Below are 26,898 nucleotides of genomic sequence, written 5' to 3'. Positions count from 1 at the left end.
GAGATTAGGGCATGTGTTGGGAACTGAATCTGCCTAAGCTCTGAGCCATTACAGAAATCATAGTGGGGTCTCTGGTGATGCAGAGTGGAAGTATCCACTGACTAGCCACAAGGAACTAGGATATGAGACATTTGCCTCTGCAATGAGTGTTTGAGAACTACTGTATATGAAAACAGACATTGATTTTGGGGATAATTTAATGAAAAGTACAGTCCTATGAAAATTTGATTTTGCTGTGTAAACTTAACTTTAATTTTAGTCATTTATATGAATGACTTAGAATTTATCTCTAATTACCATGCAGCACAATGGTTATTCATAATACTAATGTGTCAGATCAATGTTTTCAAGTTGCATTGATTATAATACTAAAATGTGCTTATGTATGATGCTCCCTCTTTATTTGGCTGGGTATCTACTAAAGCAGTGGTCCCCAACCCCCAGGCCACAGACTGGTACCGGTCCGTGGGCCATTTGGTAACGGTCTGCAGAGAAAAAATAAATAACTTACATTATTTCTGTTTTATTTATATTAAAGTCTGAACGATGTTTTATTTTTAAAAAATGACCAGATTCCCTCTGTTACATCTGTCTAAGACTCACTCTTGACGCTTGTCTCGTAAGTTCGACAATTATATTTAAAAATACCACAGTTTTTACGCCAGTTGCATAATTTTATTTTGTTCATTTATCCGTCCCACCCTAGAGGCTGGTCCGTGAAAATATTTTCTGACATTAAACTGGTCTGTGGCCCAAAAAAGGTTGGGGACCACTGTACTAAAGCATCAGAGCTTTCTGATTACAACTGAAAAACACTTAGGGCTTTTTTTTTTACTAGATGGAACAACTGGTTTGCATCCAAAAAGATCTTTAACTGCAGCCAGTTTGACTGTGGGTCACTATGGACAGCAGAATCCTCATATCTTGAGTATAATGGTTGGGAACAACAGAAGTGCTGGCATTTTAAGACTTTGAATCTAGTAGCTAATTATCTAGTTTGGCTCTAATGAGTTTTATTTCTGACAATTCTGTTATTACTGAGGAATGATATTATTGAACCCTAAAAAAGATGATATCTGCCTTCATGCCAGGCAAGCAGAGGAATATACAGTGTCTTCGATATGCTGAAATAAATCGGAATAAGTGTGTGTGGGAGGGTGCATGATGTAATTTTCTCCTTTTTCTGCTTTTTGAGTCAGGACACTGCTTTCTTCTCTACATTTTTGTCTGTCAATTTGACCGCTGATTTTTACCAAGACCGTTTTGCTTTAAAATTTATTTGGCGTGAAGTTAGAATGAAGTAAACTAACCAAGGAATCTTAACAGAGTAAGAGGATCCCCAATAAATATTAGCTCCATAAAATCCTGTTTTCAGCACACAAGGGAATGATCAAGCATCAGTCAGCCTATCAAACCTTTATTGAGTATCAACTATGTAGGCAACACATTTACTTCCTCAGCACTTTACAATGAAATAAGTTTAAAAGCATTTAGGTGGTTAGGGCTTGAACTTGAATAGTTGATTATTTTGAGTACTTTCAGTGTACTTTTGAAATAAAATTTTAGTGGTTAGGCCATTTAGAACTGTCTTTATTATAAACCAACATGAACATGATCAAGTTATCTCCTGGATTTTATGTTAGTTTAAAACTCTTTACTGCTGGTTTTTATAGTGAAAACAGACAGCCTGTATCCCTGTTAATAACCAGGCCAGTGGAATTACTATAGAAAAATATCTTTTAAAAGGTGATGGCTAAACCTAGGCCTCTTGAGTTCAATACAGTCTCTGAGTTGATCCTGGCAGGGTGACGAAGCTGTGCTATCTTTTGAGGAAGAGTCAACTTCTCTAAATGCTTTTTTTTTTTCCTGTATTTTTCTGAAGCCGGAAACGGGGAGAGACAGTCAGACAGATTCCCGCATGCGCCCGACCAGGATCCACCCGGCATGCCCACCGGGGGCTAGCTCTGCCCACCAGGGGGCGATGCTCTGCCCCTCCGGGGCATCGCTCTGTTGCAACCAGAGCCACTCTAGCGCCTGGGGCAGAGGCCAAGGAGCCATCCCCAGCGCCAGGGCCATCTTTGCTCCAATGGAGCCTCGGCTGCGGGAGGGGAAGAGAGAAACAGAGAGGAAGGAGAGGGGGAGGGGTGGAGAAGTAGATGAGTGCTTCTCCTGTGTGCCCTGGCCGGGAATTGAACCTGGGACTTCTGCATGCCAGGCCGATGCTCTACCACTGAGCGAACCAGCCGGGGCCTCTGAATGCTTTTTTTTTATGTGTATATTTCATTGGAATTTGAGACTTCAATGGAATTATAAAAACTCAGCTCTTCTAGGTCAAGTTTTGGAAAGAATAAATTTATTTTCTGTCTTAGTGACTGTGTAATCAGTGTTTTGATCCTTTTGTTATAATTATTGTTGTATAAAACTGGAAAAGACCAGATTGATCTAGTTGTACAATCAGCATTTTGATCCTTGCTATGAATCATTTCTGCTGTGTAAAAATGATGACGAGTAGATTAATCAGAATATGCATTATCCATTTGTAAGCAGTTTTCCAACGAGGCAGTCACCCACTCTATTCAAGCTTTGAATTAACAGCCCTCTACCTCAATCACATAAATTATTGACGTGTAAATGAACTTGCCTAAGTGATAAGCAAGTGCATTTTTTAGTGATGTTATACAATATTTAATCTTATATATTATGTAAATATCTCTTGTTGTATATTTATTATGCATGTCCTTTTTCAGTTCTAATAGTCTTAGATTTAAGTTCTTAGAGGACTGTTTTGTTTCTGTCAGATTTATTTATTTATTTATTTATTTTGTATTTTTCTGAAGCTGGAAACGGGGAGAGACAGTCAGACAGACTCCCGCATGCGCCCCACCGGGATCCACCTGGTACGCCCACCAGGGGGCTAGCTCTGCCCACCAGGGGGCGATGCTCTGCCCCTCCGGGGCATCGCTCTGTTGCTACCAGAGCCACTCTAGCGCCTGGGGCAGAGGCCGAGGAGCCATCTCCAGTGCCCGGGCCATCTTTGCTCCAATAGAGCCTCGCTGCGGGAGGGGAAGAGAAAGTCAGAGAGGAAGGAGAGGGGGAGGGGTGGAGAAGCAGATGGGCGCTTCTCCTGTGTGCCCTGGCCGGGAGTTGAACCTGGGACTTCTGCACGCCAGACCAACGCTCTACCACTGAGCCAACCGGCCAGGGCATAGATTTATTTTAAAGTCACCTGGGAAAGTGACATATAATTAAGAACGTTCCAAGAGCTCTTTCCCCTAGTGATGGTGATATTTAAACTGAGGTTTTCTTAGTCCCATCTGCTTTTGCCTAAATTTCAATTTTATGAAATTGTAAAACTCTACTTATATTTACATCTGATTTTTGGCATAAGTCATGGATATTATACACAGTCCTGATTTTAATATTTTTCCAATCTCACATTAAGAACTTGGTTGTTGTGCTCCCTTCGGCAACACATATACTAAAATTGGAATGGTACAGAGAAGATTAGCATGGCCACTGCGCAAGGATGACACGCAAATTCATGAAGCGTTCCATATTTAAAAAAAAAAAAAAGAATTTAGTTGTTGTCTAGAGTTGTTTTGTTTGTTTTTTTGAAAGTGTTGCCATTGTACGTATTTATAATGATTGCATGAATATGAAATAAATTAATCTTTATGAATTATTACCATAACTATCCATAGTATATGCAAATAATTTTTAATCTCAAACTTATATTTAAAATATTTTAATAAAATAGAAAACTAATAGGCAAAAATGCTGTTATCTATCTTTCTATATAACTTAAATTTTATTGGTTACATGAAAATTAATTACAATTAGTTTAATCACCCTGGTTAGAATCCCACCTTTTATTTTATGCTTGCTCTAAAACATATATTCAAGTGTCAAACACTTATTTGTCCTTATAATGGAAAATATCTGTCATTTGAATATGGCCAGATTGACATTTATCTTTAAAATACTTAGGGGAAAAATTTAGTTTAAATTGCAAAAAATGTGTAACATCACAAGCTTCATAAAACCAGGAGGAGCCTCTTTAAAAGAATTTTAAACCTCTAACAATATAAAGTGATTTTCCCTTAAACTTGCAACTTCTGGCCGCTCATGTGGTACAGAAAACTGTTACTGTTTGGTAACAATGTGGCAGTTACATAAATGTGATGTACAAAGTGGACTCGTAAATAGGATTTCATAAACAGAGAATCATCTGGATCCCAGTTGATTATATAGGTGCTAAACATTTTAATGGAATTACTTCTTAATTACCGAATACTCTTTCATAACCATGAAAAAAAATCGGATTGGACAGTATTGATTCTAAGCACTTCTGTTCCTCTTTAGGGATATTCTGAGCTGGCAAAACACATACAGATGGGCAGACAAGACTGCTTAGTTTGCCCTCTGCTGAATTTGATCAATAGGAACCTATTTCTGTATCAAGGAGAAATGACTCTGTTAATTTAGGCCTGGAAATTTCATCATTAGATACTCTTGAGTAAGAAGATTTAAAGTATTTTAGTACAATATAAATTACATGAATACATTGACACATTTTAAAATTTGTTTTTCCTCATGTTCTTTTTTTTAAATGTCAAATGCTTCTTTAATTTTTAAAATTTTTGCTCAATAAGTCTGCTAATAGGACCTTAGCTAGTAAATAATACCCCTATTCCATTCTTTCTATATTCTGATAGGTAACTTTTCCTTTTTCTGCAGTTTTGTATATAGTTTTAGAAACTGGGGATATGGAACGATAAAAAGAGAATCGTTTTGTCTAAGAGTGTAATAGTGTTTTCTCTTTTATCATTAGCCAGGTTAACACAACCCTTATTTTATATTACATATTCTCATACTATGATCTTACCTTTATTCATTCAAAAGCATTTACTGGGCCTTACTCTGCTCGAGGATAATTGGCTGATGACTTAGAATCAAGAATACATTGCATATTAGTAATGTAAAATTGTATCTATTTTATGTATTCATACATATAGATTGGCTGTGTGACATATGATTAATGATACTTTTATCTTATAACAAAACATCCAAACAAGATTTTTTTAATGTGTTTTACTCAGTTTTTCTAATGGAGCCATTTCTCTTGAGTGCTAAGATAAAATTCAGCTTGCTGGAAGAAGCAGGACGTAATTGAGAGGGGAGAAATCCTGGGCAAGCAGCTGCATTTCAGACTCAAGGTGCTGTGGCTCTGATCTGACTTTTCTTTTATAACATTTGGAACCAGTTTAAGAGACTGTCCTGCTCTATCTGTTACATTTGTCAGGTTATCAAAAGGGAAAAAAAGGTGATCTTTGAATTGCAGTTTGAGATTTGAAATTCCCAAATTATATATCCATTTCCTACTACACATATTCAGAGGGAGCTGGGACATTATTAAAACCATCAGGGAAGGGGAGACTGCAATAGACACTGATGAAAATGAAGGGGTTTGTAAAAAAGAGGTGATGTGACAAGGGAGGACACATCCAGTCTGTAATTGGAATTGACAGGAGAGACTGGGACATAGTTATTGGCGCTCTTCTGCGAATATAATTTATACTCATTTGATTTTTATTTTATCATCAATAAGGAAGAAAAAACAAATTTCTGTAGGAGTCATCAAGCAAAGGAAAAAATATATATTTTACCTTGTTCTAAACCAAAAAGACATGAATGACCTCAAAAAAGGGATGTCAAGGTCATCATTGAGTTGCTGATAATGAAGATCATCTTGGTCATTGCCTTGGAAAAGTCCAACAAACTGTTAAAGACATACTAATTTCATGGCAGAGTATAAAACAATAAGGAAAAATGCTTAGTATATCTGAAAATACTGGTACAATTCTAAGTGGGTCAATTTATACCCCTGAAATCAGAACTAGACATGCAGTTTTGGAATAAAGGTGGGCTCTCAGATTTCTACTGTTGCTGTGTTGCAATATGTTCATCCCTCTATATTCTCCAGGTAAAAGGATGATTTAAATTTTCTCCTGTTTTGAACAATACTTAGTAATGTTGCCTAGTATGTCCCTTTCCTAGCTGTAAGCATACAAAAGGCTGTACACCTACCTTCTGGAGAATAATGCCCTCCATGCTGAAGGGATTGATCAGTGTTCACATTTGCTTTTGTAACTTAAAAATGATGAAGTGAATAATGGTGTAATTAAGATCTGCTTTAATTAACTGGTTACAGCATGTGCATATAATTGTAAACCACCTTTTAAAATTCGGTGTTTGAAAGTTGTAGGAATGATTTGAAGTTTGACCTGAGAAACATTTTGAAAGGTTATTTGCTTGATTCTCTTTGTAACTGGAATGATGATTAATGAGCAAGTTGGTTTACTTTAAATAGTTTTGAGTAGCTAAATGCATTATAGTGCAATTAATAAAGGCAGGAGTTTTATTAGATTCTTTTATTTGGAGCTCAAGACAGAGCCAAGATATTATACATGACACATTATAGCCAAAAAATAATTTCTGTGAAAGGGGGTTGTTTTCTCCAGGACAGAACCATTCTTCTGTGGTTTTAACCCAGCCACTGTGACATGGGTATGTAGGAGCAGGAAGCAAACCAACAATGGACAGGAAGATCTGGCCATAGACTTTCAGATATTTACCGAGAACTTGAACAAACTAAAGGAGTTTAATTGTGAAAGCAACTTACTTGTTTGAAATTCTTCTACTTGTTATTTATTTACGTTGTTGATGGTTTTATATAGAGAAAAAATTATTTTAATTTGGTGATTAAACTTTATCCTGGAACACTTTCCTTCTTAGGGCTCTTATATCTTCTGTAAGACTCCATGATAACTTGGAAATGTATGTTTTGTTGGCTTGTCTTCTCTGAGCGCTCATGGTTAGGACACATCTTGCTGTTTTTAGACTTTGAAGACAGCAGGGTCACCTAGTCATTGGCCCGGTCTGTCCAGACACACTCTGAAACTAGATGCTATCAGTTATTGCAGGTGCATTTGTTTTTCTTCAGCGAATTAAGTGTGCATAGATATTGATTTTTTATGTCTTATACTTCATAGCAAACTGTGGAAGGCTATTACTTCACTTAACAGTAGCTTTAAGAATTAAAATAGCTCACGTGACTCTAAATTCTATTTATAAGTAGTTTGTGGTTAAGTAAATAGGGTCTGGCAGGGTGCCTGGTCAGTACAGGCCCACTTGAATCCCTCCTTCTACTGTACGTTCAGAGCATCTTGTCAAGAAGCATAACTTATGTTCAAATAATGCATGTGAGCTGGATGACTACTGCCAAAAACCAGCTGCCTGGGGCAGATACGAAAAAAGCATCATAAGTACTATTGAACAACTCACTGTAGGCTTTTAATTATCTGAGATTTACATAAGCAAGTCTACAAAGTGGGAAATGCACCTAATTAAATGACAGTAAATTTACTTTGCTGCAGAATTCAATAATTTACATCTTGGTTTCCTTGCATTGCATTAATTACCTATTTGGTAGCAGATTAAAAAGCATCTGGGTAAAATTTAACCTACATATATTCAAATTAACTACAGTGATTGATTTATCTGTATATTTATGTGCTAGACATTGGGGACACGAAGACATTAAAACAGACATAAACAGCTTCATATTCTTCAAAAGCTGTCAGTTCAGTTGCGGTGACAAACATGTCAGTAGAAATTATAATGAATTGTGATAAGGACAACAACAAAATATGTTGTACACAGTTGTGGTGTTCATTTGTTCTGTTAATAAATACTACCTGAGCCTCTACTATATGCCAGAGTAGACATGGTATATAGTAGATGGATTTGAATAGACAATCTCAGAAGTAAAGACAGATCAAATGTTAGAAGAACATAGCCACTGGCATATCATTTCTGACAGTATGAAAGACCACCTAATTAAAATAAGCACAGGCTGGTAAAAAAAAATATTATAAAAATCCTTTAAAATGCATTGCTGAGAGAACACAAAAGGAACAAACCTAAGGAGGCCAAAACTAAAGCTAAGGCTTGAATTCTGCAAGGTGAATGAGCTCTAAAGTTGGCTTTCACTATGAGAGTTTTTGCCAAATCTATAAGACCTTGAACTATCACATCAGGGCTACCAGATAGATGGGGAACAGGTAATGCAAATGTTACATAAACTATTTCTGAGAAGAAAGAAGAAGGAACAATCTCAAACTTATTATATGAAGCCAGGATAATCTTGCTATAGAACTGGGCAAGGAAGCAAGGACATTGGAAGAAAGAAAAATTGTAGGCTACTCTTGTCACGAACAAAGATGCAAGTATCTAATTAAAGATTTAGCACACATAATTTAAACACACCTAAAAAAAGATAGTGTATAATGTTATCTTAGGAATGTAAATTTTATTTAATACTAACAAATTTATTAATGTAATATAGCATAAAAACACCTTAAAGTTTTTTTTTTAACTCTAGGATCTTTTAAACAACAGGTTCAGGAAAATATTCAATAAATTTCAACATCAGGGCAAAGTAGGAGAATAATGAAACTTAATTTATCTGGTAAAAGGAATCTATGGAAAACCTATATCAAACACCCAACTAATGGTGAAATATTAAAAGCATTCTTTTAAAGGTTAAGAACAAGGTAAGAATGCTTACTGTCACAAATTATTCAATATTGTATTGTAGGTTTTTTTCTGTTTGTTTGTTTTGTATTGTATTGGAGGTTAGCCAATGTAATAATAATAAAAAAAAAGAATTGGAAGAAAGAGACAAAATTGTCATTGTTCAAAGTGTATCTATGTAAAAGTCTCAGGAAAGATATATTAAAAAATTACTAGTGCCTGACTTGTGGTGGCGCAGTGGATAAAGTGTCGACCTGGAAATGCTGAGGTCACCGGTTCGAAACCCTGGGCTTGCCTGGTCAAGGCACATATGGGAGTTGATGCTTCTAGCTCCTCCCCCCTTCTCTCTCTTTGTCTCTCTCTCCTCTCTCTCCCTCTCTGTCTCTCTCTCTCCCTCTCTCTCTCCTCTCTAAAAATGAATAAATTTAAAATAATTTAAAAAAATTACTAGAATGAATAAGACAGTTTTGCAAGGTGCTGGAAAAAAACTCATTATATAAAAGTGAGTTGTATTTCTGTATGCTAACACCAAGAAATTAGTATAACAACACATACAAAGTAATAAGAAATAAATCTGTAAAAGTTTTATAAACCTATATTCCCACTGAAACAATGTGTGAGGTTAGAAAAAGAGAAGAAAGGAACAAACAAATATAGATCGTAAATTTTATTGCTAAAAATTAAAGAAAATCTAAACAAATGGAGAGTTTTATTGTAGTCCTAGATAGGAACATAATAATTTTCCCCAAGTTTATTTATAACTTCAATAACAATTGAATAAAAACTTCAAAAGACTTGTGTGTATTTCTTTAACTAGATGAACTTTTGAAAGAATTTATTTGAAAAAGAAATGTGTAAGAAATACCCCAGACATTCATAAGGAAGAGCAGGTAATACAAACTCTTGCAAATAATCAGGCTTATTTAAGTTTATTATTTCAGTTTAGACAATGTACAGAGTTGTTATATAGACCTACAGAGTATAATGAAGAGCACCCCAACAGACTTGGTTGTATATGAAAACTATTTATGGAAATATCATTGCAGAATGGCAGCCAATGTAAATGATTATAGGGCAAATGATTAATTAATCATATGATAGGATTAAAATTGGGTTCCCATATCCTTACAAAAAGTAAATGAAAGTGAGTAAAAATTTTAGGTATGAAAGAGAAAACTATAAAAAGTTTAGAAGAAAATAGAAAATTATGTTTTTATGATCACAAATTAGAAAAAGATATTTTTCAGCAAAGATACACATAATGCAAGACACCAAAGTTCAAGCAATCAAGTAAGGATTTAAACTGACAATATTAAAATTAAGATATTGTTTAGCAAAAGACACTGTAACTACAGCAAAAAGACAAAAGATGAGCCACAAACTGCAACACATACAACTGGCAAATAACTATATAGTATCCAAATAACACAAAAGAACCTCCTCAATTCAGTAAAAAATAAAATAAAAATAAAAAATGACAATGTATTAGAAAATGGAGAAAGAAAAAGAGAAAATTAAAAGACAGCACAAACATATGATGGACTATGAAATGAAAATTAAAAACCTTTATCCACCCACTTAAAACTACTGAACTATAGTGTTGTGATAGCAGCACAGAACCCTTATTTGCTTTTGGGATTTCTTAGTAACTTTAAATGCTCACACATTTCTTTAATTCTAAATACTATTTTTAATATACATCTTAGAGAAAATCTTGCACTGTTGTACAGAAATGTTTGAAGCATCATTGTTGGTAAAGTTAAAAAGTGGAAACAACCTAGATATCTTTCAAGAGAAGAACCTATAAATATACTTATGTTTATTGTGGAAGGAAAAGAACCAGTTTTCTAGATCTAACAATGTAGCTAAGAAGTAGTCAGAGTAGATTTTTTTTTTTACAGAGACAAAGAGAGTTAGAGACAGACAGACAAGAACAGAGAGAGATGAGAAGCATCAATCATCAGTTTTTTGTTGCGCATTGCGACACCTTATTTGTTCATTGATTGCTTTCTCATATGTGCCTTGACCATGGGCCTTCAGCAGACCGAGTAACCCCTTGCTCAAGTCAGCGACCTTGGGTTCAAGCTGGTGAACTTTGCTCAAACCAGATGAGCCCATGCTCAAGCTGGCGACCTCGGGGTCTCGAACCAAGGTCCTCCACATCCCAGTCTGATGATCTATCCACTGCGCCACTGCCTGGTCAGGCTCAGAGTAAAATTTGATCACCCACTGGAAGGTAGAGTAATGGAAAGTGAGAAGAGTAGAATGATTCCTAGTTATAATTTGAGCAGTTATATCAATAATGGTATCATTAACCATGATATTATTTCTAATAATTGCACATTTAGTTTAAAATTTAAAGGCATAGATGGTCAGAGAAACTTTCTATCATCCTTGGTTAATTTGAAACAACACAAAGTTATACATAGGATCCATGATAAATATTCAATGATATTGCTAAGACAGTTCATAGTCACGTGTCTGCACACCCAGAGAGAGAGAAACTTGAATGGCAAAGCTGATAGAAAAAGGTACTCCAACTCAATAGTTACCAGTAGTAAAATTACACATATCTACCAGATTTGAAAATATTAAGAAGCTGGGTAGCACTAAATGTTAGGTTGTATATAGGGACTAAAACACTTAGCTATTCCTTAGTAAGTCTGATATCTGTAACTCATGAATCCAGTGGCTTCATTGCTGTGTGGAAACCCTGGGGAACATTGAATACTTGTACCAGGAAATATACATAAAAATATTCTTAGCAAAATATGAAAACGACCCAAATGGCCATCAGCAATTGAGTCAAATACATGGGGGCTTACACATGCCGTGGGAGTCTGCAAAGCATGGAAGAGAACAGAAACACAGCTATGCTTTAAATGTGGATGACTCTTAGACACAATGATGAATGAAAAGCAAGCCTCCAATAATACATAATGCATGATTTTATTTATGGGAAGTTAAAAAACAAAAATCTTTTAATATATTATTTAGGGCTGCAACTCATAGGAGACAGAACAGACGCTAGGCTCAGGGAGAAAGGATGGAAACATGATGAGGAAGGCCGTTTTAATTGGGGTTGGGGCCCAAGGACCTTCAAATGTGTGCTACAATTTTCTACTTTCAAAAGTGGGTCATGCCTACATAGGTGTTTTCTTTGTTAAAATTCTTTAAAATGTGCATATGTTCTCTCTGTATTATGGTCAGTTTTACAATAATAAAAATCTTAAAATGAAATAATCAACCAAAGTATTAACAATACTCTCTCTGAGACATAGAAGTACAGATCATTTTGATTTTTTTTTGTATTTTTCTGAAGTGAGAAGTGGGGAGACAGAGAGATATACTCTTGCATGTGCCTGACTGGGATCCACCCGGCATGCCCACTAGGGGGTGGGGCTCTGTCCATCTGGGCCATTGCTCTGTTGCAACCGGAGCCATTCTAGCACCTCAGGCGGAGGCCACGGAGCCATCCTCAGCACACAAGCCAACTTTGCTCCAATGGAGCCTTGGCTGCAGGAGGGGAAGAGAGAGAGAGAGAGAGAGGAAGGAGAGGGGGAAGGATAGAGAAGCAGATGGATGCTTCTCCTGTGTGTCCTGGCTGGGAATTGAACCTGGGACTTCCACATGCCAGGCTGATGCTCTACTACTGAGCCAACCGGACAGGGCCTTGATTTTTTTTTTTAATATTGCTGTTTCTTAAGTTTCTCAAATGAGAATGATTATCTAAGAGATATGGCACACATCCATTTTTTAAATTGGAAAAAAATTGTCTGATGGGAGAGGGCACATGTGTTACAAAGAAAGCTTCCTCATTGTAGAGAAAAAGGATGGTGTCTCCAGGACTAGAATTTGATTTTTCTATACTTCTAAGCAAGAAATGTTAGTTAATGTTAAAAAAGTTAAAAAAAATATGCAGTGTTACTTGAAACTGGTTGCCTTTTAACCATCCTAACAGTTATGAGGTGATAAAACATCATCATGGTTTTGATTTGGAGTTCCCTGATAATTAGCAATGTTGAACACCTTTTCATATACCTATTGGTCATTTGTATGTCTTTGAAAAAAATGTTCATTCAGGTCCTTTGCATATTTTCAATTGTGTTGTTTTTTTCTCTCAAGTAAAAAGGAGTTCCTTATGTTTGGATGTGTATTTTGGATTAACCTTTTATTTGATATATGGTTTGCAAATATTTTATGCCAATCAATAGGCTACCTTTATACACTCCTCACAAAAATTAGGGGATACTTTATTGCTTCATATTCGTTTTGAAATATCTCCTAATTTTTGTCAGCAGTATATTTTGTTGATTGGTTCTTTTGGGATGCAGGGGCTCTTTAGTTTTATGTAATCTGATTTGTTTATTTTTGCTTTTGTTGCCTGAGTTTTTGGTGCCATTGCAACATTATTCACAACAGCCAAGATATGAAAACATTTAAATGTGTATCAATGAATGAATGAATAAAGAATTGTGGGATATTCAGTGGAATATTAGTCATCTGTAAATAAATATCATGACATCTGTGACAACATGGACGAGTCTGGAGAGTATTGTGCTAAGTGAAATAAGCCAATCACAAAGAGAAAAATATGACATGATCTCACTTGTAAGTGGCATATAAAAAGTCAAATACATGGAAAAGAGTATAATGGTGGCCACCTGGGCTAGGAAGTGTCGGAAATGGAGAGATGTTTGTCAAAGTGTACAAAGTTGCTGTTATACAGGATGACTAAATCTAGAGATCTAATGTACGGCATGATGACTATAGTTAATAATATGCATCTTGTACTGCAAATTAGCTAAGGGAGAACATTCCAGGTTCTCTTGCCACACAATAAAAAAAGTATCTTGCTGTATACCTTAAATGCATACAATATTTATTTTAAATAATAATTATTATAATAAAATATAATTACAACCACAGAATTAATTTAGCATTACCTAGATGATTAACAGCCTTCATATATTAAGTTAGCTAGTCTGCATAACAAGTATACCACATAGTATTATTTGGCACCATTTTGAAAATGAGGAAATTGAGATGATGTGTCCAAAGTCATACAACTACTAAAGGGTAGAGTCAGAATTCTCAATTCAACCCATTTTGTCCCCACTATACCATGGAGTTCAAATTCACTGAGAAGTAAACACAGAGTTATGCTGATGCAAGGGCTAGGTATGAGCTGATAACAACACTAGTCAGTGTCTAGATTCCAACGAAAACTCAAAAATCTGGAACTGACTTCATTCAAAGCAAATTCCTGGGGTGATGGCATATTTGTGTTTTTTGTTTGTGTTTCTTTATGTTGACATCCAAGATGCTGTGCATTCCTAATGATTAAAATTTTCTGTTTTCTTTAAATATACCTTATTATTGACTTCCCAGCAACTGTTTGCATGTTAAATGCACACAATCTTAAATGAGAACATCTAGCCTTAAGTTTAAGAACATGACAAAGCAGGCTTAGAAACAAAAGTACAAACAATTTATGTCATGATGTGCTAGGCCTCCTGAATGGGCAGTTATTCTCATAAATATAAAGAGGCTTAAAGAGTAAGAAATTGAATGTCTTTAAAATGAAATAAGTGCAAATAAGAACACAAATTGAACTGGTGGAACATTTATTTGGTTATGTGGTCATTTAATTGAGTAATTTTGTGTGGCCATTTGAATTTCACTTAACAGATTACACACACACACACACACACATTGTGTGATCAATCACATCTTTTTCTGCAAGGTAAACAAGGAAATTGAAAGTTAAAGATATGCTAATACCAAGCTGAGTTGGAAAGATAGTTCCTACTTCAAGTTTAAGTCCATCTAACACACATATGCCAGGGTAGGTATTATCATCATAAACTACAAGAAAAATCTGAACATGCACTACGGGGCCCTAGTTACAGAGGCTATGGAAGCCGTAATTTAGAATTTTAGATGGTTTTAAGAAGTAAAATATTTATCTTGGATCTTTTGGCATTAAACGTAAAATATAACAGTTCACAGAAAGATAAACTTCCACTGAGCTCCTCTCTTTGACAAGACCTAAAAAAGCCACTTTCGATTACTTTTCCATATTGATCTCCTTCAAGGAAGCTAGTAAATAATTCCAGCCCTGCTGTTTTCTTCTTGTTTATTCATGTCTTTTCCTAGGAAAGAAAGGTTTGCTAATGGAAGCAACAAAATATTTACACCATGCTGTGCCTTTCTTTTGACAAGGGCAGATGTGGTAAGGAAGCTTTTTCTCCCTCATAAAATTGTTTACATGAAACAGTGGGAAAAGCTAAAGTTTAACAGCTTTTCTTTAGCAGCTGGAGGTTATCTGAATGGAGTCTTCAATTCCCATGCATGTTTTGTAATGCAGATTTCTTTGAAAATGGTCTTGCCAGTGCACCTTAAATACATTTTAGAATTATTTTACCATGAAATTAGTTTTCTCCATCATTGGCTTAGTTGACTCCCCCCACTCCTTTTTTTTTTTTTTTTTTTTTTTATCAATGCTGGGACATTACAAATAAAGCCCTGGCTGCACACACTATTTTTGTAAGTTCCTGTCAAAAATCTATCCTGCAGCAGGCCATGTACTTTGAGGGTCAGGATTGCAGCATGGTTACTTGGTATCCTGCGCCTCTTCCTCCTGCCTTGAGTATCAATTCTACATTTCTACCACTGCCACTGGATTACATCTGTATCTTTATTATATTTATTTTGCAGATAAAGAAAGAATGAGTTTCAGGCAAAAAGGTAGCACAGAACTTTGTTGTGATTGAATGAGCTATAGCTAAAATTTTTGGTTCATAAAACCACTTATGGTTCAGAATCATGCTAGGAAACTAGCTGGTGCTGATGATATTGGCGACAGGGTGGTGATAGTTGTGGTGATAATAGTGATGGTAATGGAAATGGTGGTGGTGATGGTGGTGGTGATGTTGGAGGGTAGTGATGGACATGGTGATAGTGATGACGATGGTCGTGGTGATGGTCGTGATGATGGTGGTAGCAAGGCCACGGCAGTGGCTTGAAAACATTAAAGATTCCAGGAAATATGGTTGATTCAATACTTTTATTTCTATGCTTTGCTCATTTCACAATAGGTTGTTCTCTTACTATGCTAACATTTTTCTGTGTCTAAAAACAATTTTAGAAAGAGAATTCTTTATTAAATATGCTACGTTTATTTTAAATATTCTTCAAAGTCAACAAAATAAGTGTTCAGTTATTTGGTACACATTCTATATTCTTGGGAAATGAGAGTTGTAAAAGGAGACCAAATCTGTAAGTTTAGTAGAGTTAAAAATCTCACCTTATTCACTTTTACAATTACTGTTATACCTGAGTGGATAGTCTCTGTGCCATTGCTAGCTGGCACATTTTCCTTTTTTGATTCTGCACTTTGAAATATGAATCTATTAAAGAAGAATCATGTTGGTGAGGCACTGGGGACAAATAAGTTAGGAACAGTAATTAGTTTTCAGGCATTCCATTTGAGGATGGCAATGCATTTTTTCCCTTATATAATTTTCTCCCAAGCAGTCAGTTTGTTTGTTTATTTATTTATTTATTTATTCATTCATTCATTTTAGACAGCAGAGGGAGAGAGAGAGAAAGAGAAAGGAAAAAAAAAGGGGGGGGGGAGCAGGAAGCATCAACTCTCCTATGTGCCTGACCAGCCAAGCCCAGGCTTTTGAACTGGTGACCTTAGCATTCTAGATCGATGCTTTGTCCACTGCACCACCACAGGACAGGCACAGTTGGTTTATAATAACAGTTTAGTTTGACTAAACTTGTAATGTACATTATGAGTAAACTCTCTTTATCTTCTTGACACATTATTTTCCAATTACATTGTACTGTTCCTTCTGCTCATCATTTCCCACAAAAGATATCGTCTTCTAAATCTGTGAGCCTGTGACATGTATTCCTCATGTCTGGAATATGAAGCCTTTCCCACTTAAACAACAACAGTAACAACTTCTCATCCCATTCTTCATATCCGTCCACTCAAAGCCTTGCCGCTTCCAGTCATGGTTCTTAAAAATGTTGTAAAAGTTATCTTCCCTTGTTTCTACTTTCCCATTCTTCTCTTCCACTCACTGCAATCCAGCTTCTGTCTTGATCATTCCACAAAATATATATATTTTTTTGTATTTTTCCGAAGCTGGAAACGGGGAGGCAGTCAGACAGACTCCCGCATGCGCCTGACCAGGATCCACCCGGCATACCCACCAGGGGGCGATGCTCTGCCCATCAGGGGCGTTGCTCTGTTGCAACCAGAGCCACTCTAGCACCTGGGGCAGAGGCCAAGGAGCCATCCCCAGCACCTGGGCCATCTTTTGCTCCAATGGAGCCTCGGCTGCAGGACGGGAAGAGAGAGACAGAGAGGAAGGAGAGGGGGAGGGGTAGAGAAGCAGATGGGCACCTCTACTGTGTGCCCTGGCCGGGAATCGAACCCGGGACTTACACACGCCAGGCCGACGCTCTACCACTGAGCCAACCGGCCAGGGCCTCCACAAAATATTTTTCAATATTAACCAGTCATCATTTTTGCTCAACTGAGAAGTCATCTCTTATATTTTACCGGACACCTAGATGGTGTTTGACCTACTTAATCATACCCTCACTGATAAACTATTTTTTAAAAATTTTATTTAGAAAATTAACTTTAACATGGTGACATTGATCAATAAGAGTATATATAGGCTTCAAGTGAACATCTCTATAGCATTAGAACTGTTGATTATGTTGTATACTCATCACCCAAAGTCAAATTATTTTCCATTACCTTATATTTATCCTTCATTACACCTTTCCTTTCACCGTTTCTCCCTCCCCATTCATATAAAACCCTTTACCCTCCCTCACATTCCTTTCTCCCTGGTAACCACTTCAATTTTATCTGTGTCAATAAGTCTCAGTTTTATATCCCAAATGTGTGAAATAATACACTCCTTAGCTATTTCTGATTTACTTATTTCACTCAGTATAATATTCTCAGAGTCCATCCATGTTGTCATAAATGGCACTATGTCATCATTTCTTATGGCTGAGTAGTATTCCATAGTATGTATGTACCACATCTTCTTTATCCAGTCCTCTATAGAGGGACATTTTGGTTGTTTCCATATCTTGGCCACTGTGAATAATGTAGCTGCAATGATCATGGGGCTGCATGTGACTTTATGTACCAATGTTTTAGAGTTTGGGGTTAGATACCAGTAGAGAGATTACTCAGTCATATGGTAGTCCTATTCTTAATTTTTTGAGGAACCACCATACTTTCTTCCATAATGGTTGTACTACTTTACATTCCCATCAACAGTGAATGAGGGTTCCTTTTTTTCCATAGCCTCTCCAACACTCGTTATTACCTGCCTTGCTGATAATAGCCAATCTAACAAGTAAAAGTAATATCTCATAGTTTTGATTTGCATTTCTCTAATTGAAGATGAGCATCTATTAATATATCTGTTGGCCATTTGTATTTCTTTCTGGAAGAAGTGTCTGTTTATGTCCTCTCCCCATTTTTTTATTGTATTGTTTGCTTGTTTGTTAATGAGCTTTGAGAGTTTTTTATATATTTTGGATATTAACCCCTTATCTGAGCTGTTGTTTGGAAATATCTCCCATTTAGTTGGTTGTTTCTTTTGTTGTCAGTTTCTTTTGCTGGGCAGAAGCTTCTTAGTTCGATATATTTATTTACCTTTGCCTTTATTTCCATTGCTTTTGGGGTCAAGTTCATAAAATGTTTTCTATGGCCAAGGTCCCCGAGTTTAGTACCTATGTTTTCTTTTATGTAGTTTATTGTTTCAGATCCTATATTTAGGTCTTTGATACATTTTGAATTAATTTTTGTGCAGGAGTACCAACTGTAGTCAAGTTCACTCCTTTGCATGTGGCTTTCCAATTTTCCCAGCAAAATTTATTGTAGAGGCTCTCTTTTCTCCATTGTGTGTTTTGATTTCTTTGTCAAAAATAATTATTTCGGCCCTGGCTGGTTGGCTCAGTGGTAGAGCGTTGGCCTGGCATGCAGGAGTCCCGGGTTCAATTCCCGGCCAGGGCACACAGGAGAAGCACCCATCTGCTTCTCCACCCTTCCCCCTCTCCTTCCTCTCAGTCTCTCTCTTCCCCTCCAACAGCCAAGGCTCCATTGGAGCAAAGTTTGCCCGGGCGCTGAGGATGGCTCCATGGACTCTGCATCAGGTGCTAGAATAGCTCTGATTGCAACAGAGCAGCGCCCCAGATGGGCAGAGCATTGCCTCCTGGTGGGCGTGCCGGGTGGATCCTGGTCGGGCACATGGGGGAGTCTGTCTGACTGCCTCCCCATTTCCAACTTCAGAAAAATACAAAAAAAAATTATTTCTGGGCTCTCAGTTCTGTTCCATTTGTCTGTATGTCACTTTTTCTACCAATACCATGCTGTTTTTCTTCAGGATTGCTTTCGCTATGCAGGGTTTTTTATAGTTCCATACACAGTTGGTATTTTTTTGTTCCATTTTTTTAAAAAATGACATTGGGATTTTGATGGGGATGGCATTAAATTTGTATATCGCTTTGGGTAACATGGCCGTTTTAACTATGTTGATTTCTCAAATCCATGAACATGGAATATTTTTCCATTTCATTGTGTCTTTTTCAATTTCTTTCAATAATACTTTGTAGTTTTCAGTATACGGGTCCTTCACATCCTTTGTTATGTTTATTCCTAAGTACTTTACTTTTTTGTTGTTGCAATTGTAAAATGAATTGTTATTTTGAGTTCATTTTCCAGTTTCATTGTTGACTTATAGAAAAGCAGTAGAATTTTGTATATTGAATTTGTATCTTGTAATTTAACTGTATTGATTTATCGTTTCTAATAGTTTTTTGGTGGAGTCTTTGGGGTTTTCTATACACAGGATCATGTCATCTGCAAAATGTGATGATACCTTTACTTCTTCTTTCCTGATATGAATGCCTTTTATTTCTTTCTCTTGCCTGATAGCTCTGGCTAATACTTCCAGACCTATGTTGAATAAGAGTGGAGAGACTGGGTAGCTATATCTCATTCTTGATTTTAGAGAAAAAGCCTTCATTATTTCACCATTTAATATGATATTACCTGATGGTTTGTTATACATGGCCTTTATTATGTTGAGGTACTTTCCTTCTATTCTGATTTTATTGAGTTTTTATTTTTTTATTTTTTTTTTTCATTTTTCTGAAGCTGGAAACAGGGAGAGACAGTCAGACAGACTCCCACATGCGCCCGACCGGGATCCACCCGGCACGCCCACCAGGGGTGACACTCTGCCCACCAGGGGGCGATGCTCTGCCCATCCTGGGCGTCGCCATGTTGCGACCAGAGCCACTCTAGCGCCTGAGGCAGAGGCCACAGAGCCATCCCCAGCGCCCGGGCCATCTTTGCTCCAATGGAGCCTTGGCTGCCAAAGGGGAAGAGAGAGACAGAGAGGAAAGCGCGGCGGAGGGGTGGAGAAGCAAATGGGCGCTTCTCCTGTGTGCCCTGGCCGGGAATCGAACCCGGGTCCTCCGCACGCTAGGCCAACGCTCTACCGCTGAGTCAACCGGCCAGGGCCTGATTTTATTGAGTTTTTAAACATAAAGAGATGTTGTACATCATTGAATGCCTTTTCTGCATCTTTTGATAGAATCATATGATTTTTGTTCTTTGCTTTGTTGATGTGGTATATTGCATTGATTGATTTCCATATGTTGAGCCATCCTTGTGCTCCTGGAATGAATCCCACTTGATCGTGATGTATTATTTTTATAATGTGTTGTTGTATTTGATTTGCTAGTATTTTGTTTTGCATTTTTGCATCTGTATTCATTAGAGATGTTGGTCTGTAGTTTTATATTTTTTGTGTTGTCCTTGCCAGGTTTGGTATGAGGGTTATGTTGGCCTTATAAAATGTGCTGAGGAGTATTGCTTCTTCTTTTATTTTTTGGAAGACTTTGAGAAGGATAGGTACCAAATCTTTGAATGTTTGGTAGAATTCACTAGTGCCCTGGTCGGCAAACTGCAGCTCACAAGCCACATGTGGCTCTTTGGCCTCTTGGGTGAGGCTCTTCCACAAAATACCATGTGTGGGCGCTATCTTGATAAGGAATATCCCTACCTATATATAAATAGTTTAAGTTTAAAAAATTTGACAATTAAATTTCAATCGTTGCACTGTTGATTTTTGGCTCTGTTGATTAATAAGTTTGCTGACCACTGCACTAGTGTAACCATCTGGTCCTGGACTTTTGTTTTTGGGGAGGTTTTTGATAGTTGTTTCTATTTTATTTCTGTTTATAGGTCTATTTAGATTTTCCACTTCTTTGTGGATCAGTCTAAAAAGATTGTATAGTTCTAAAAATTTATCTTTTTTCTCTAGGTTGTTGAATTTGGTGGCATCTGATCTTTCATAATATTCAACTATGATCTTTTGTATATCTATGATGTCTGTGGTAATATCTCCTCTTTTACTTTGGATTTTGTTTATATGAGTCCTTCCTCTTTTTTCATTAGTGAGTCTAGCCAGGGGTTTGTCAATTTTATTGATCTTTTCAAAGAAGCAGCTCTTGGTTATATTAATTTCTTCTATAGTGTTTTTGTTCTCTATTTCATTTAATTCTGCTCTAATTTTTAGTATTTCCTTTCTTCTGCTGATGTTGTGTTGCCTTTGTTCTTCTTTTTTTAGTTCTTTAAGATGTGAGGTTATATTATTTACTTGGGATCTCTCTTGTTTCTTGATATAAGCCTGTGATGATATCAACTTTCCTTTTATTACTGCTTTTGCATCATCCTGGAAGTTTGATATGTCATGTTGTTATTTTTATTTGTCTGTATATATATATATTTTTTTGTTTGTTTGTTTGTTTTTGTGATGTAGACAGAGAGAGAGACAGAGATAGGCACAGATAAGAACAGACAGACTGGAAAGGAGAGAGATGAGAAGCATCAATTCTTTGTTGCAGCACCTTAGTTGCTCATTGATTACTTTCTCATATGTGCCTTGATGGGGGGGGGGTGGCTACAGCAGACTGAGTGACCCCTTGCTCAAGCCAGCGACCTTGAGCTCAAGCTGGTGAGCCTTGCTCAAACCAGATGAGCCCACACTCAAGCCAGCAACCTCTGGGTTTCAAACCTTGGTGCTCTGTGTCCCAGTCTGATGGTTTATCCATTGCGCCACTGCCTGGTCAGACTGTATATATCTTTTGACTCTGCTTTTATTTCATCTTTGACCCAGTCAATTTTTAGAAGTATGTTGTTTAATTTCCACAATTTTATGGGTTTATTTATTTGTTCTTTTATTTATTTATTTTTACAGTTGAATTCTAATTTCAAAGCTTTATGTCAGAAAATATGCTCGGTGTAATTTCAATCTTTCTGAATCTGTTGTTAATTTTGTGGCCTAACATAGGTTTGTCCTTGAGAATGTTCCATGCACACTGGAGAAGAATGTATAATCTGATGTTTTAAGATGAATTGTCCTATAAATGTATATTATGTCCATTTGGTCCAGAATGTCATTTAAGGCCGATATTTTTTTTATTGATTTTTTGTTTGGATAATCTATCTAAAGCCATCAAAGGTGTTTTTTTGCTTCTATTTTTAGATCAGTTCATAGATGTTTTAATTATTTTGGTGTTCCCTGGTTAGGTGCATGTATATTAAGAAGTGTTATGTCTTCTTGATACAATGTCTTCTTTATCATTATGAAATGTCCATCCTTGTCTCTGGTTACCTTTATTGTCTTGAAGTCAGCATTGTCAGATATGAGTATGGCTACACTTGCTTTTCTTTAGATATTATTTGCTTGGAAAATTGTTTTCCAACCTTTCACTTTGTATCTACTTTTGTCCTTGCAGTTTAGATGTGTCTCTTGAAGGCAGCATATGATTGGGTTTTGCTCTTTGATTCAATCTGCTACTCTGTTCCTCTTTATTGGTGCTTCCCTCTCTTTATTGGTGGTTCTGTCTATTTACATATTTGGTAATTATTTAAACTTGAGGATTTCCTATACCCATTTTATGTTTTGTTTTCTGGTAGCTCTGTGTCTTGTTTGGTTCTTCTCTTTTTTGTTTCTGTTGTTGTTTTTGATTTCTGGTATTCCATATTTGTTTCTCCTGTTTCTTCTTTTTTAAGCTGTGTGTTTCAGTAGTGTTTTTTTTAATGTGTTGTAACCATTAGGTTAAGAAGAAAATGTTCATACGTAAAAGAGAACTTTGTCATATGCATGCTTCTCTACTGCATTCTCCTTTGCTACTGCATATCTTTATCCTCTCTGTTTTCATGTTATTGTCACAGATTATTCTTGTTAGAGCTTTTACTTGTAGTTTTATATGTTTTTTTCTTTGTATCTGGTCAAATAACCCCTTTGAGCACTTCCTTCAATGGGGGTTTTCTAATGATAAATTCCCTCAGCTTTTGTATGTCTGGAAAAATTTTTATTTCTCCTACATATCTGAAGGGTAACTTTAATAAATATTAATATTCTTGGCTGGTATTTCCTTCCTTTCAGTACTTTGAGTGTTTGGGTTCACTCTCTTCTGGCTTATAGAGTTTCAGCTGAGAAATCTGTTGATAATCTAATGGGCTTTTCTTTATATGTTATGGTCTTCTTTTCCTTAGCTACCTTGAGGATTCTTTCTTTGTCATTGAGTTTTGAAAATAATCTAATGGGCTTTTCTTTATATGTTATGGTCTTCTTTTCCCTAGCTGCCTTGAGGATTCTTTCTTTGTCATTGAGTTTTGAAAATAATCTAATGGGCTTTTCTTTATATGTTATGGTCTTCTTTTCCCTAGCTACCTTGAGGATTCTTTCTTTGTCATTGAGTTTTTATTATGATGTGCCTTGGCATAGGTCTGTTGGGTTGTGGTAACTTGACATTCTGTTTGCTTCTTGGATACGAGATTCTATCTCTTTTCATAGGTTTGTGAAATTATAATCAATTATTTGTTTGAATAGGCTCTCTATTCCCTTCTCCCTTTCTTCTTCTTCTGTCCTACCCATTATTCTTATACTGCTCTTTCTGATGGAGCCCGACAATTCTGGTAGAGCTCCTTTTTTGTAAAATTTGTGAATTCCTCTTCTCTTTTCTCTGTAGCATCTCTAGTTGCCTATCTTCAATATCACTGATTCTTTCCTCTATCTGGTTTGTTCTATTAGCTAACTTACTACTTCAGTCTTTAACTCATATATTGAGTTCTTCATCTAGGTTTTTAAAGTTTTAATCTCCTTGGTGAGGTGTTTGTTTTGTTCATTAATTTGTTGTATGAGTTCATTAAGATGCTGAGTGGTTTCTTCTCACATCTCATTGAGTATTTTTCTTACTTTAATTTTGAATTCTCTATGATTTAACTTTAAGGCTTCCATATGATTGAGATTGTTTTTCTATCTGACATACATCTCTGTCTTGTGTAGCCATGTTATCTACTTTCTTCTTTCTTGGTGGCATTTCAGAGTGGTATTGTTAAGAACCTTAACAGAAAAACAACTAAAAAAGTTGAAAAAAATTTAAAAAGTGATAAAAAAATGTAAAAATTATGACAAGTAAAGAGGAAAAACCACAGGAAAAATGATCAAAATTAAAGAAAAATATAAAAAACTAAACACCCTAAAAAAATAAAATAAAAATATAAATATTTTTAGAAAATGAAAAAAAGAATAAAGAATATGAAGAAAAAAAAGAAAAAGGGCAAAATAAAGAAAATAAATTTCGGTTTTGAGAGGTTTCTTCCAGTAGGTGTCACTGTATTACAACTTTTAGCTCTGTGAAGTTTTTGGGCTGTCTGCTGATATGTTGCTGTCACAATGATGTAGGTGGAGCAGCAGTAGTGTTGGTTGCTGGGACATGTGAGGGCTTTACAGCTTCAGCCTTATGGCTTCGGCTCCACGGCATAGCTTTATGGCTCTTGCAATGGCGATCTCAGGGCTCCGGTCACTCCTGGGAACTGGACATGGAGCACATCTGTTCCCCAGGGGAGAGAATGGCTCTGGATAGCTAGCAATGGGGCTTGTCTATGCCACTCTCAGTACTGCAAGGTGAGGGTGGTGTGATCTGGGAAGCTGGATGGCTGCACTTTAGCTTTCTCTATCTCTTCTGAGTACAGGCTGCAGGCAGACCATGGGAATACCAGCTGTGACCCCACGCTCTGGCCTCTGGTTTATTTCCCCTTCTGCCCCTCTGTCTCACTGCTCTTCCCAGAAGAATGAGACCCAGTTACTCTGAGTTTCGCTCTCTGTACCCCTCAGACAAAATCTGGAGAATCCAAATTTCCCTCTCCCCAGAGGAAAAAATACCCAATCTCTCCAAATTTGTCTTCTCTCCTTTCCAAAGCCCATCACAAATGCATTTTACCTTCCACCCCATTTTTACCCCATCCCACCATTAGTCCATTAGATGCATGGATCTTTCAGGTGCACCTGCAGACCTACGTAGGGTTACTTCACTGTGTTATAGTTGTTCAATTCATTGAAATTTCAAGGGAAGAGATTAAGAGTATCTTGCATGCCATCATCTTTCCATAAATTATTCAACTGATAATTAGCCTAAATATTAGATCATCCAAGACTTGGACTCCTCCAAGTCAGAGAAAGTACTCTTTAGCATTGGCATTACTTTGTGGAACATAATTGATACTGATTTTCCTCAAGTTTCTTTTGGTTTTAAGTAACACTTCTTTTCTATAACGTAAGCAAGTAGAGGATTTATTATGAGTGAGAGTTGCATCTTGGATCAAAAAGCAAGAAATGTCTCTAGGCCTTGTGGGGACTTAAAACAGAATGAAACAACTGCAGGAACCAAGTCAGTTTATCTTAGATACACTTTACCCTCTGAGGCCAAATAACTACTAGCTTCTACTTTCTGTATTTTTGGCCCCATTCTATCCCCACTCCCCTGCCATCTGCAGACCAGCTTTCCTTGCTATTGGCTTCTTTTTCCATCCTCTGAGTTGACACATCCTGTCCTCTTTACTAGAAGAATAGTGACAAGTGGTAAAAATGTGACTTCTAGGGATGCACCCTGAGGGTGTTGTCTGCTGCTATAGATTATGGGTCATCATGAGCTAGGCAAGCACTCTGATATATGTCCATTTCAGTCTCACTAAAAAGTTTGGTGAACAATTGAGCATCTTTCTTCCAGTATTCTCTCTCTCTCTCTCTCTCTCTCTCTCTTTGTGGCATAGACAGAGAGAGTCAGAGAGAGGGACAGACAAACAGGAAGGGAGAGAGATGAGAAACATCAGTTCTTCGTTGCGCCTCCTTAGTTGTTCATTGATTAATTTCTCCTATGTACCTTAACTGGGGGGCTACAGCAGACCGAGTGATCCCTTGCTTGAGCCGGTGATGTTGGGCTCAAGCTGGTGAGCTTTGCTCAAACCAGATGAGCCTGCTCTCAAGCTGGTAACCTCAGGATCTCGAACCTGGGTCCTCCACATTTCAGTCTGACACTCTATCCACTGTGCCACCACCTGATCAGGCTCTCATTTTCTTAAGCAATCTAAAATTTCAAAGCACAAATATTTCTCACTGACAAGAAAATGATTTTATTCAGGACAGCTTCAGCATCCCTCTACACTTTCTTTACTTCCCCAATGGGATATACAGGCCTACCTCATTTTATTGCACTTTACTTTACTACTTTTGTATAAGATACTGCGGGGTTTTTTTTCCAAATGAAAGGTTTGTGGCAATCCTGTTTTTAAAAAGTCTATTTGCAACAGTTTTCCAACAGCATTTTCTCATTTCATGTCTCTGTGTCATGTGTTGACAATTCTTTCAATATCTGAAATATTTTCATTAATTTTATATTATAGTAATCTTTGAGCTATGATATTTGATGCTACTATTTTTTAAATAACTTTTTATTTTCCAATTGCAGTTGACATACAATATTAGTTTCAGGTGTACTACCCAGTGATTAGATATTATATAACTTAGAAGTGATCACCTCAATAAATCTAGTACCCATCTGACAATATACATAGTTATTACAATATTATAGTCTATATTCTCTATGTTGAATTTTACATCCCCATGACTATTCTGTAACTACTAATTTCTACATTTTACTATTTTTATTCATTCCCCCAAACTTTTCATCTGGCAACCATCAAAATATTCTCTATATTTATGAGTCTGTTTCTATTCTGCTTGTTTGTTTACTTTGATTTTTAGATTCCACATATAAATATTATGGCATTTGTCATTCTCTGTCTGACTTATTTCCCTCAACACAATACCTTGTAGGTCCATCCATGTTCTTGCAGATGGCAAGATTTCATTCTTTTTTATGGTTGAGTAATAT

At 36.6% G+C, this 26,898-nt stretch overlaps 1 protein-coding gene and 1 non-coding gene across 4 annotated transcripts in view; both read left to right on the top strand.

Annotated features, from left to right (window-relative positions):
• The window catches only part of HS6ST3 (heparan sulfate 6-O-sulfotransferase 3), a 925,875-nt gene that overhangs the window by 477,958 nt on the left and 421,019 nt on the right, over nucleotides 1–26,898 (top strand). The gene's annotated exons all lie outside the window — the stretch shown is intronic.
• Nucleotides 3,455–3,561, top strand: LOC136309734 (U6 spliceosomal RNA). The gene has a single exon (XR_010726385.1). It is a non-coding gene; the product is annotated as a U6 spliceosomal RNA (small nuclear RNA).

The sequence above is a fragment of the Saccopteryx bilineata genome, chromosome 6, assembly GCF_036850765.1.
Source record: "Saccopteryx bilineata isolate mSacBil1 chromosome 6, mSacBil1_pri_phased_curated, whole genome shotgun sequence".
Lineage (NCBI taxonomy): Eukaryota > Metazoa > Chordata > Mammalia > Chiroptera > Emballonuridae > Saccopteryx > Saccopteryx bilineata.
This window is presented reverse-complemented; position numbering and strand designations above follow the sequence as displayed.